Source organism: Ixodes scapularis, unplaced genomic scaffold, assembly GCF_016920785.2.
Source record: "Ixodes scapularis isolate PalLabHiFi unplaced genomic scaffold, ASM1692078v2 PGA_scaffold10__122_contigs__length_95168666, whole genome shotgun sequence".
Taxonomy (NCBI): domain Eukaryota; kingdom Metazoa; phylum Arthropoda; class Arachnida; order Ixodida; family Ixodidae; genus Ixodes; species Ixodes scapularis.
Window position 1 is genome coordinate 17,329,808 of NW_024609836.1, and position 13,768 is coordinate 17,343,575.

Sequence of the window (13,768 nt, forward strand, 5' to 3'; positions counted from 1 at the left end):
TTGTGTCTGTTTACCTTCCTTTTTGCAAACAACTTGGCGAGGGCACTTGCAAAGAGCTGGGCGAGTGCAACGATGGCCAAAAATCAGCATGACGGCCAACATTGGATCGGGTCGCGCTTCCAGTGTTGTCCAATATTACGGCGGTCTTCGCCAATGTGGGAGCACCTTGGCTGGAACCATGGTTTAGCGATGGCCCAACATTGGCACCAATGATGGGGCCGACATCGGCTGGAACGATGGCTGAACATTGGCCCAACATTGGCACCGATCACTGGGCCAACATCGGAAAGGGTAGCGCTTCCAATATTGTCCAATATTGAGGCCGGTCTTTGCCAATGTTAGGCCAATGTCGGACCGACATTGGTGTGCTGCCTGGGTCGTCGCCCCTGTGAGGCAGACCAAGTTCTAGGCTGTATAAACATACACACAACCAATTTTTTTTTTTAGACGCATAATAACAAAGAACACAGCGTGCCGCCTCTTTTCTTTGGATGCCTTTTTTTTAAAACCAGCGCAAGCTCGCGCGTTCTCTCCTTTGAGAGGGTTAGAACGGTCGCACATAAAACCCGCGTTTCTCCTACCCGGCCGCTTCCTCCTCTCATTATGTATAGTTGGTTATAACTAAATAAGCTATAATAATGGTGTATTATTCATATTTACTTTCAGTTTCAGTCAGGGAAAAGGAGCTTCGCAGGAACTAGAGCCAATAAATGAGCTGCGCTTAGAGTATCGGCACTCTCTTCCCCGACAGTGTTGTGAACGCCGCCATTTTGGTGCTTGTGCAGAGCAGGCGCAACTGCCGATCGTCATGATTCAAAAGTGCGGCATCCTCAGCATTAGATTCGGTGTTAGGAAGCTCATGTAATGTTGCTTTGCTTTGTAGCAAACTGTTTAAAGTGAAGGACGGAAAAGCGTTTCTTGTAATTTCAGATAAAGTTTCAAATAACTGGCAACCATGATTTTAAGCCACAATATGGCCAAGTGTCGCTACTCTGAAGCGTAGCTTATTTAATGACTCTATTCATGCTCTTGTTCAAGAGGCTTGTAATACCTGTAGGGGCCATGAGGTAAGCCCCGTGGATTCCACAAGCCACTACCTTTTGACAACTGAATCTTCCTCATTGTTCCCGCTTGTGCCAGTAAATTAGCTACGGTTCAGAGTAACGACACTTGGCCATATTGTGGCTTAAAATCATGGTTGCCAGTTATCTGAAGCTTTATCTAAAATCACAGGAAGCGCTTTTCCGTCCCCCACAAATGTTTAAACAACCCGTGACAGAGAATTGCAATAGTGCATCAGCTTCCTAGCACCGCATCTAATGCTGAGGAAGTCGTACTTTTGGATCATGACGATCGGCAGTTGCGTTTGATCTGAACAAGACCCAAAATGGCGGCGCCCAAAACAATTTTGGGTAACGGAGTGCCGATACTTTAAAGCTCATTTATTGACTCTAGGCATGAAGTGAACTCGGGTGTATTCTTTTCCTCTTCGTCTTTACTGTTTATTGATTTCAGCCATATCGAATAATGAACACATTATATCACGCTATGCTTGTGTAATTATTTGTCTTAGATTTATTAACCTGACCCAGTACTTAAACCATTCATTTATCGATAGTAAATCTCTCAATATATTTTTTAAATGTGAAGGTAAAAAGACACGGAAACTGATGATGATACAGACGCCAACGCCGCCCTCGGAAATTTTTGAACATTAGAAATCATTAGTTTGTCTGCCATCCGCCAGGTAGCGCAACAAAACACCCAAACAGTTATTAATTGTTTTTAAAATTAGCTAAGCTCTACACCTATTAAGAAACCAAAGCAAGATCATTGTGAAAAGGTAATACATCGAAATGTATATCTATTCCTACAAATAAATGTTATTAGATGCAATAAATCACTTTGATGTCCAAAAAAGATATGCGTCAAAAACAGGTAAGTTTGAAGGGCTCCTGGAGCGTTATGACTTTGAAAATGAAAAAAAGCCATCGTCCACCTCTTGGGCAACCATTGTAGCTCTAAATGTTATAAAAGATTTTATCATAGTTTAATTATTTCCTCAGCGGCATTTGAAGTACCATGACTCGAAGCACAAAAAAGTGCTGCGTTTGATATAAAATATCTAAACAAAAATATTTTACACAACATTAAATTTTTTTTTGCACATTACCAATTATAAGCACTACATCTGTAGCTAATTTCATTGCCCTAGCGCTTGTACTTAAAAACATATTTGTGCTGTAAAATCTCAATTTTAGGGCAATATTTTGGGGGATGAAAAAAATAAAGTAGTGCAAATACCAAAAAAGTGTATCGTTACATTCTGCTCCGACATCATCTTAACAAAACTGCTATATTGGAACCGTGTTACCTTTAATGGATCGTTCATAAAACATGAACTAGCGGAGCAAGCGAGGGTCCGCGCCATCATATTCGCAACGCTACAAATGCGCACGAACAGTAAAAACCAACACATACATAATATCAAATGAAAGAGGATTGCATTGCCTTTCGAATGGCATCAATCCCACAAAACAGTATTTAAAAGGAGATGAGTAATGACCTGCCAAAACGTACCTAAACTGCCACATTCAGTGGGACCGTGGCCTTAAGAATTTCAGATTGAATGGTACAATCAAAAAGGTACTCAATGAGTTTACGTTCTTCGCTAGAAAACATAACCAATGCACACGCTAGAATTTGCTCGAAGCATAGAAGCGTTTTCATAGTCGATGTGCCGTTATTATAGACCTGCTGATAACTAAAAGCACTCCCGGTGTCTCCGCAATTAAAAATAAATAATATTCCAGCATTATTAGCAAGTATTTTAAGTGTTATAAATGTCGTCACTATAGAAATCGTGCGACGCAAAAATTATTTGCACGCGATTCTTTAGCGTATGGACGTGATTAAATATATACCTTGCGCACTTTTTTGCCCGACTAACGCAGGCACGGCAAACTAAAGAAATGAACCGCCGCAACAATTATGAAATAAGTATAACTGTCCTACAATGCGCCATTAGATCAGCAATTATAAGCAAACTGGCCGCAGTGGCGTAATAATGAATATATACTACCTTTCCTAGGTCCGAGATTGTATAAGAATATCAGCACCTAGGGCACAATAACATTTATCATAGATTTATGTCCGTATATTATATTATAACTCGCTTATGTCACTATTCTATCATTTAAGATTTTATACAGTATATCTATATAAACCCATTTTTAGACTTGATATATCAAGTCTAAAAATGGGTTTAAATTCAGAATGTATTCTCAAAATGTATTTTTATTTTTACAAGCTGTTAATTCATAAGATACTTATTTGGGAATATGTTTCCCAAAGTTAAAAAATGCTGATGAAGGGATCCCTTGGTACTGACGTTCAAGTTAGCGATCAATAGTTAGCGTAGCATTTAACATCACAATCGAAGGAACAACGGCACTTTCGGTAAACTGCTCTGCCGGTATCGTTTTTTGCTTCCTTTAATATGAACTTTCTTTCTTAGAGTGTGCGCGCCAATTGAAAAAGTATTGACTTTTCAAAAGCTTTCGACCGTGTCCCCCACAAACGACTAATACATAAACTAAGAGGAGCAAAGATAGAAGCAGGCATCGTTAAATGGATTTCAGGCTTTCTGTCCAATAGATACCAGTGTGTTGTTATAGATAACATTGTCTCTCCTCCTGTCTCCGTCAAATCCGGTGTTCCCCAGGGCTCTGTCCTCGGGCCTTTACTCCTTCTCCTTTATATTAACGACATTCATACCAACATTACTTCTACCATTCGGCTTTTCGCAGACGACTGCGTCATCTATCGGACCATAACCTCTCCCTCTGATACTGCTTTACTTCAAGCTGACCTCGAGAAAATTTCAAGATGGTGTTCTCATTGGCAAATGCAGATTAACACAGAGAAAACTAAATGCATGACTTTCACTACAAAAAAGAAGATAACCGAACATGCTTATAAAATTGACAATACAGATATCGAAAGGGTACAATCATATAAATATCTAGGAATTCATTTAACACTTAGCCTCTCATGGAACCTCCATATTGAAATAACTTTAAGAGATGCTTCTAAAAAATTAGGTTTCTTGAGAAGACACTTATTTCTAGCTGACACTAACACGAAACTTATGGCATATACATCCCTCGTAATAAGCAAACTGGAATAAACCTCAGTGATATGGAATCCACACCAAGCTTACTTAATTAACAGTCTGGAGTCACTACAAAATAAAGGAGCCCGGTTTATAGCACGCGATTACTCTCCTACTAGTAGCATCACCCGCATCAAAGAATCATTAGATTTAATGCCCCTCGCGACCAGAAGGCGAATCGCACGTTTTTCGTTATTTCATAAAATCTACCATAGTTTATCATCTTTCCGTCAAACGCACATTATGTCCGCTACTCCCATTTTTCCCCGCTTTGATCATCCTAACAAAGTAAATTCAGTATTTACGCGTACTAACTTATACAAATACTCCCCGCTGAACCTCGCAATAAATGAATGGAACGCCTTACCAAGTAACATTGCAGTCATACAGGATTACCAAAGTTTATTAGGCTTCTTGATTTCTTTTATCTCGGAAAACGCCTAAGTCATTATCACTCTGTATGCTTTGCTTCGTCATGAAAACTTTGAATTGTTTCTTCGTGGCTTTTATCTTTTTCTTTTCGTTGCTCGCAGTGTGTTACGGCTATCTGTTCATTGTTTGTATTGCTTCTAATATTGGTGTTAAAAATTCCCCCCTATGTAATGCCCGAAAAGGCCCTTAGGGTAAATAAATAAATAAATAAATAAATGTAGCAGCGATGCGCCAATCACTCGCGCCCGCCATTTTTTGTGTGAATGTACTCTGAGCATTAGATTAGACGCGAGGCCTGCATCAGTGCCTGTCAAGGACTCGGATCCAATCACGCCCTTCGGGTCCGTTAGAAATGGCAAGAGCTCTGCGTATCCGCGGATTATCCGTGGATTATTCCCGGATATCCGAACTAAACTGGCAGATGCCGATAAAAATTAGTTAGATTTTGCGCCTTGTCGATCGGATGGGGATGTCATGAGCTGCTTATACGGATATCCATGGATATAGATTACAATTTTTGCTTGGTGGCCTTCACTTCGCCGACTGATGTTTCATCTACCGATCGAAGTAAAAAAACTTCACGTATTCGTTTTTACTTTTTTTTTTTTTTTTTCTAAATTTGCGACACTTAACATTTGCGTATCGCCTAGATTACGGGTCGGAAAAGAGGGGGCATGCTATGGCTGAGCACGCCTTAGTGAATCACGTGCTAGCTTTTATTGGCTTAATGAATAAATACGTTGTCGAAGAAACGTCGCAGAGGCATCTTCCCACAAAACACGCTTCCACAAACCGTAAAGCGTCGTTTGAACCTTGTTTTCATGACATTTATGTCCTTGAAAAGTTGTACATGAAATGTATTTCCATCAAACGCGCTTCGACGAAGCGATAGGGATCCTGAGAAAGATCCAATTTTCACCGAAGATTGCTTTAGTTGGTGCATGTTGTCCCAGCAAATATATAGCATCCACAGAAAGAGCAAAAACTGCAGCGCATCAATCGTCCCGGCAAAGCTTGTACTTTGACGAAGGAAACGTGGAAAACTTTGATCGGTCAAAGTAAACCTCAAACGTACAAGTTGCAAGAAAGTAGAACAAACGTCCCCTTTCCACGAAGAGCGGTGTGGTCATGATACGAAAGACAAAAGAAGTGCTTCGACACCACTGATTCCTATGTCTATTTGCTGAATAGCGTTTGACCAGCTCCGCCGATGGACGGGAGTGCGGCCAGGAGCCATCTTTTTAATAAAGTTATAGACGCTTTACACACGCGCCAAATTACAGCCGCCATTGCTGACCTTCTCTTGTCTTATCGAGATGCCGAGCAACTGAAACGGTAGTTGCCGATCCTCTTCAAAGGCCGATGCTTTAGAAAAGGACCCAGCTTTGAATATAATGTGGCAATAACCTGGCCTGCTATGGTAATGATGAAGTGAAATGAACGAAATAAGAGGAAACAAAAACTGAAGGTCAGTTATGGCGGCGCCCATGCACAGCTGCTGCAAAGCCTCTATATTATCTCTAGCCATCATAGGGTTGGGGGGGGGGGGGGGTAATTTGGGGGACAACGCTATGGCGGCAGGCTTCCAATAAATAGCTGTGGGTCTAGTACACTTTACCGTGGGTAATATTTCGACCTTAATTGAAATTGTTCGACGAAACATATTGTTGAAACCCGGGGTGAAAGTAGCCTTTTTTTGAGGACCCGGCGAAAGTTTTACGAAAGCGCAGCACCGGGAAAAGCAGCGCAGCTCTCATCCAAAGCAGACGCCGTACCGGCGTCTGCTTTAGGTGCTTTCTTTTCTGCGACTTTCAATGCGAGTTGTGCTGCATTTTCCCGGTGCTCCAATTTCTTGAACCTTTCACCGGGTCCTCGAAGATCGGGCTCGCGCCGGGTTTCAATAATATGTTTTGTCGAAAAATTTCGATCAAGCGCGAAATATAACCCACTGCTATTTTCATGGCAGCCTGCCACCACAACTGCCACAACGCACTCTGCTATTTATTTATTTATTTATTTATTTATTCGAATACCTACATCGCCCAGATCTGGGCATTATTGTAGGGGGGTAAGGCAATACAAAACAATAGCAAACGATACATATAGAGATACACAAGAACTATTGTGATGCAGAAATAGTGGATATGACATCTTCGGAGAAAAATACAACATACAACACTTTGTACAATATATGGAAACAAAGTATAGTCACTGGAACTATTAGAAGAGCAAAGTGAAAAATTATTCCAACGGCAAGTTTTTTAGGGCAGTAGGAAAGGATGAAGGAGCCGCAGAGATAACCTCAGTTGGTAAATTGTTCCATTCGTGTATTGTTCGTGGAAAAAACGAGTGCTTAAAAACGTTAATTCTGCATCTATATTCTCGTACTTTTAAGTGATGATCTGTACGCGGCGACACATAACTGGACTCCTTAATATAACGTTCTTTCTCGATGCCGGTCCTACCGTTTAGTATATTAAAAAATAAAGTGAGCCTAAGGTACCTTCGTCTGTCTTCCAACAGAGGCCATCCCAGGTTGCGGCGTATTTCAGATGATCTTATAGAGAAATCATAATTGCCGGAGACCAACCGAGCTGCCCGTTTCTGAATACGTTCGAGTTGTTCAATGGTGTGACGGGTATGCAAATCCCATGCGGCACATGCATATTCCAAAATGGGACGTACATTCGATATGTACAATGTGTCTTTAAGGTTAGTAGGTGCCTGACTAAAATTGCGTCTCAGAAAGTTTAATGTGCGGCTGGCCTTAGATGACAAATAATCAACATGAGCATTCCATGACAAGTTACTAGAAAATAAAACTCCCAGATATTTATATTCAGGTACAACCGTTAAACGTGTGACACCAAGGAAATATTATGTGGCCAGAATTTGTCTTTTGTTAGAAAATCTGACTACGTTACATTTGTTTAGATTCAAGGCCATATTCCATGTTTGACACCATGACATCACAGATTCGAGATCGTCTTGCAGTATCTGGGAGTCATCCTCACACGTGATATCACGGTATATACAACAATCATCAGCATACAGTCGGACGTGGCTAGAAAGATGACCAGCAAGATCATTTATGAACACTAAAAAAAGAAGGGGGCCCAACACCGATCCTTGTGGAACACCTGATAAAACACTAACATTTGACGAGCTCACACCGTCTAGAACTACGCATTGCTTCCTTCCAACAAGATAAGCCTCAAGCCAGGTTAAAAGTGAATCCGAAATGTTTACAGCTGCCATCTTTTGTAATAACAAAGTATGAGATACCGAGTCAAAGGCCTTCCAAAAGTCCAAAAAGACACAATCGACTTGGAAACCATTGTTAATTGAAAAAGAGAGGTCATGTGTGAATTCTACTAATTGCGTATCACAAAAAAATCCCGCTCTAAAACCATGCTGCATAGGAGAAAAGAATGCATTATTTTGTAGATGATTGATTAAATTTGAGTAAATGATGTGCTCTAGCATTTTACAAGAAACACTTGTTAAAGAAATAGACCTATAGTTGCATGTGCTGGTTCTATCTCCACTTTTATGTACTGGAACCACGTTGGCGCTTTTCCAGTCGAGAGGAAGTTCGCTCTGTTCAAAAGACTTTTTAAACAACACGGTTAGATAAGGGGAAATAGAAACAGCACAGTTTTTCAGAATGAAGTTGAAAATGCAATCTGGGCCTGGAGCACTGCTTACTTTGATCCTTTGCAATAACGACACAATGCCACTTTCCGAGAAGTCGATGTTATCCATTTGTGTAACGACGTTTGATGTCGGTATTCTATCTACTGGGTGGACCGGCTGAGTGAAAACTGATTGAAAATAAAAATTAAAGGTTTCAGCTTTGCTCTTTAGGTTCGTTCCGTAATTGACACATCTATGACATCGGGGATAGTGGTGTTAGGAGTTTTCTTGTTTTTAACGTATTTCCAGACCTCTTTAGGATTTCTTCTCAGTTTGGCGGGTAGAGTGTCTAGATATTTATTTTGCGCCTTGCGCATTTCTTTTGTTATGATTTTGCCTAACTCCTTCATTTTAGAATATAATCTAGGTTCATGTGAACGACAATACCTACTGAACAAACGATTCTTTTTGTTTATCAAAGTTCAAATTTCCCTATTCATCCACGGCCTATCGTTCCTTCTTTTTCCTGATATGATGCGTGATGGAATGTATGTCTGTGTTAAAGACAAAATCTTCGTTTTAAATAAATTCCAGGCAGAATTCATATCCAAGTTTCAGCTATGCGATTGGAATTCAGGAAAAAACGAATCCAGTTCACGGGATAGCGTTACGTAGTCGCCTCTTTCATAAAAAAACACCTTGCGTGGTTGTGCACTGCGCCGTTGAATAGCATTACAGGACATTCTTGTAACGACAACATCGTGATCGCTTAGTCCGGGTATCACATTGACGGAGGAAACAAGATTGGGGTCATTGCAAAAAAAACAAATCTAACAGATTAGCGCTGTTAGGACCCAGTCTTGTTGGAGTTTGAACTAACTGAGATAAGGAGTGGGCAGTGACCATTTCACGGAAAGCAGAATAAATGACAGATGTAGTCTGGATGATAGGCTGGAAAGAGACCCAGTTTATATTTGGGAGGTTAAAGTCACCGGCAAGGACTGTGTATGTTGCCTCCAGACTTAATAATATACTACTTAATTGAAACAAGGGTTGGCAAGAGTTTGAGCCAGGTGGCCTATAAAAAGAGCCTATAGCCACAGAGGAGCAATTACCAAGCATGACTTTACACCAAATAGTTTCACATGATTCACTGTCAAGATTGATAGGGACACTATTCAGACTGTTGTGAACAAGCACAAAAACACCACCACCGTGTGTGCTGCGGTCTTTTCGATATGTAGTGTAATTAGAGGGGAAAATTTCACTATCTGCTATGGTATTATCCAGCCAAGACTCAGTTCCAATAACTATATGAGGCTTTGTTGTTTCCAAAAGTGAAGCAAATTCCATATTTTTTAGACTTCGGCAATTAACCACAATACATATTAAGTCCCTGCAAGCTGACACTCTGCTTTGGGTCGCTGTATTCAGTGGTTGCTAGCTGTCTAATCTAGTGACGGCATCTGTTTCGCTATTATACATGAAAAGTTGCCCATTCATTCTAAGCTTATTAAAATTTAACTTGAAATTTCCTCCACCTTGACGGGCGAACTGGATGAGTTTTTGCCTTCGAAGGCGTACCTTGTTCGAATAGTCTTCACTGATTGCAAACTGGGACCCCTTAAGTCTAGCGGTGACTGTAAGTACACGTTGCTTGTCTTTGAATGACAGAAATTTTACTATCAGAGGCCGATTCTTTGCTTCCGTGTAGCGTCCTAATCTATGCGCTCTCTCGATAGCTTCGGATGCTATCGGTACTTGCAGTTTTTCGGAGCAAAAAGATAGTATTTTGCTCTCGGACTCCGCCCATGTTTTATTTTGATTATCTTCGATACCGAAAAAGATTAGGTTATTTCTTCGCGACCTATTGTCTATGTTATCCTGGTAATCCTGCAAATTTGTACACGCAGTAGAAAGTTTACCTGAAAAGTTTACAAGGCGAGCTACTTCGGCTTTTAACGGAAGGACAGACGCAACGTTGTCTTCAACTTGCTTAATCTTGTTCGTTAGCTCTGTCTCTTTCTGTTCAAGAATCTGCTGTTCAGATCAAATAAGCTGAATTTCGTTAAGAATCTCCGACTGTTTCTGCTGAATCACTGGTATTGTCATAATAACCTCGAACATTTGCTGTTCTTGTTGCTCCGAGAAGGATCCAGGATTCTGTTCTATATCACCGGCAAGAAGCAGCAAGTTTCTAAAAAGGTGCGTACAGCGTAAAACAAAGACAGTCATCCGACGCATAATCATGCATACAGGCGAGGTGGGGTCTGATGCCGACTTTTTGAACGCTCTGCCATTGACATAGAGATAAGTGTAACCAACCTGACGAAGGACGAAACGTAAGTTTCTGGCGGCCATGTCGGCGCCAGATCCCACATTGGCGAGGTGAGGCAGCTGCTTATGTAGGTTTATGCCGTGTCGAAGTGCTATGAATGGGTGATAGTGGCTGCACCAGCTGTACATTGGCTAGAGGTATCATAACTCTAGAAAAAAGATGGCCGCCAGTGGCCGCATTAGCAGAGCGGGCAAACGCGATCCAGCAAATAGACATAGTGATCAGTGTTCAACATTGAGCGCGACCCTGTGTCTCTACGTTTTGAAAACTTACGGAATCAAGAGCGCACGTAGATAGGCAGCCCGTAAGCTGTCCTTGTGTTTTGTTTTTGTTTGTTTGTTTTTTTATTTATTTTTCACACAACTGTCAGGGAGGTTGGGACAAAAGGCGAAAACGAATCACCTGACTAGGTCCCCAACCCCCGTTACAGCACTCAGCAGCAGGGCACAGGAAATGAATCAAAAACAGCATAAATAAAAAATAAAACAATATCTGAGAAGATAAAAATATGAGACACAAAAAATGTACGATCTATTTTTATGTGAACTATACTAGGAATACACACTAGGCACATTGAAGTATACCGCAAGGTATTTTTTTAAAAGAAACATGGACGCTAATGTCTGGGCTAATTCGAATACACAATAGTTTCTGTTAAGAAGATCGGTTATCTGGTAGGATACTTTTGTGTACCGTTATTAGTTCTTATTTTAGGTTTTTAAAATTGCTGGTGTCTCAAGTTGTAATTTGTTTGCTTGGATAAATATGTTTCGTAATATATTGCGGGATTCGTGTTTATTTGAGTATGAACTGAAATTGCGACCTTTAGGCAAAAAAGATTGTCTAAAGTTAATAATTCATGTTTAATAAAGCTAGGGGAAGTCGATTCAGTCCAAGGTAAATTATCAATTGACCTAACTGCGCGTTTTTGCAATGTAAGTAATTGCTTAATATTACTTGCTGTAGTCGTCCTCCAGACCAATAAACAATAATGCAGCCTCGAGTGAATCAGATATATATACAGTTGCTCAAGTTCTAGCCAAGAAAGTCTGGTGGCCCATATCATATGAGGCCGTTTGTTTGAGGAATATGAGGCCATTTGAAAGATTGCCGGACGAGGTTTTAAGGACACTGGCACAGTGTTTCCTTGACATTCCATGTGAGTGCGGTAAGGCTCGACGCGGAATTACTCCTGCCCCACTCGACTACGGTGTCCCGGAATACGGCACGCATTGCCGACGAAACAAGAAAGCTTGTAAAAGCGGAAATACGTTCAATCGTTGAGTTGCAAGGCACAATGGCTATCATTGATTTATGGACGGATGAATAGCGAAAGAACAGCTACCTTCATTTACCGCTGCGCTACATGAAGCACTTCAAGTTGGTGGAATGCGTGCTTTTCACTACAAAACTCAACAAAAACGAGCAAGAAGGAAGGTAAAAGCATTCGATCTGAAGTACTCCAAGCTTCTGTGGAGGTTTGACCTTCGAGACTGTTTTACAAACGTTGCATTTGTTACTGACAGAGGCACGAATGTAATCTCGGCACTGAGATCACTGGGGCGCCCTAATTAGGCCACATGCATTCTCAAAACTTATCCTGAGTCGACAATGCTTTCTGACCAACGAGATGATGATATTGCTCTTTTAGATTTTCTCCGAGCCTGTGGATCCTTCGCTACATTCTTCAACCGACCTGGCCCGCAGTGCCGTTAAGAATTCTCGCTCAAAGGAGACGTCGAGACTAGGTGGAGCAGCAAGCTATGATGTTCTCATCTATTTTTCAACAATGGGTTCAAATTGTTGAAGCACTAACAGAGAAAGGCGAAACAAGCCGCGTCGACGAATTATAGTCGGGCATTTTGCAGTGTCGTAAAATTTTTTTGGGCCCTTCAAGTCAGCGAGTGATGCCCTGGAGGGATGATGTAGGAAAACCCTCCATTTTGTGGTTCAGTGGCGAACGAAGCTTAATTGTGGAGCGCCTAGAAAGAGAAAGTAACGATTCTAAGCTTCTGCAGGCGGTGAAAGGTACGTGCTCCCGGCTCCGTCAAAAAAACCTAAAAGTGCACAGCAAAAAAAAAAATTGCTTTATCTGTATGTTTAAGCAGCCTAGAACTTGGTCTGCCTCAAAGGACGACGAGTCTCCCAGTTGTAGATGATAAATGTATTCAGTGCAGTACAGCCGCTAGCCTGGGGTCTTTAGTGTGCACCACGCAGTAGTGGTACACGACCGCACGCCGGAACGATGCTCGTCCAGATCGAAACGGGCCGGGCTGGGGATTAAACCCAGGGCGAGCTTTCGCTCCACGGGCTCCGAGCTGGTGTACGCTAGCTCACTCGGCCACCAATCCCCCGGAACTGCACAGCTTGCTCAATGTTGCTCTGTTTCTACGCACCAAACTAAAAAAAGCACTCCCTGTTCGACGACTCAGAAAGGCATTTCGTACAAATGACGCAAGAAAAATGCTCGCAGCTGCCAAAGATTGTTAAGTGACGAACGAAGATCAAGTCGAAGATGTCGAGGCTGTCTCGGCATAAGAACGCCCTTCGGAGACAAGAAGACATTCGGACGACGGGGCACTCCATATGATTTGGAGGACACCGACGACGAAGTGGCAGACACGGCAAGTGACTAAGTAGACAAATGCATCGACTTCTAGTGTATCCAGGAGACTTAATTCGATCTGCTGAAGTAGAGGAACTTGCACCAACACGAATTTCCTTACCTCACTCTGGCGGCGCAGTTTGTGCACGTCATTCCAGCAACAAGTGCACCAGTCGAAAGAAGCCTCACATCGGCGGGTCTTTCATTTTAAGAGGGGCGAAGAAGCCTGAGTCCGTGTATCGCTGACGATTTCCTGTTCCTACAGATGAACCTCGTCAAGGGAAACGGGGCATGCGGTGCGTTGTGGTGAGTGATTTCCTTTACTCTTTCACTTTTGAATTGTTCGACCGAACTAAAATGCCATATATATATATATATATATATATATATATGGTGTTCCAAAAAGAAATTTACAGGATTTATTTTACCGGAAAAATAAGCAAGGCATCGCCGAACGCTCATTCTCCGCCCAAAGGTAGCGCTAGAGGTCACAACCAGATGCCAAAGTTTCAGCCCGATCCGGTACCTTAATCAAAAGTTATGTGAGTTTCTAAAAATTACAACGGAAAATGGAGCCCAATTT

The 13,768-nt window shown here is 41.6% G+C and overlaps 1 pseudogene; it reads left to right on the forward strand.

Annotated features, from left to right (window-relative positions):
• Positions 1-4,147: 4,147 nt before the first annotated feature.
• LOC115316559 lies at positions 4,148-4,618 on the forward strand (annotated as a pseudogene).
• Positions 4,619-13,768: the final 9,150 nt, after the last annotated feature.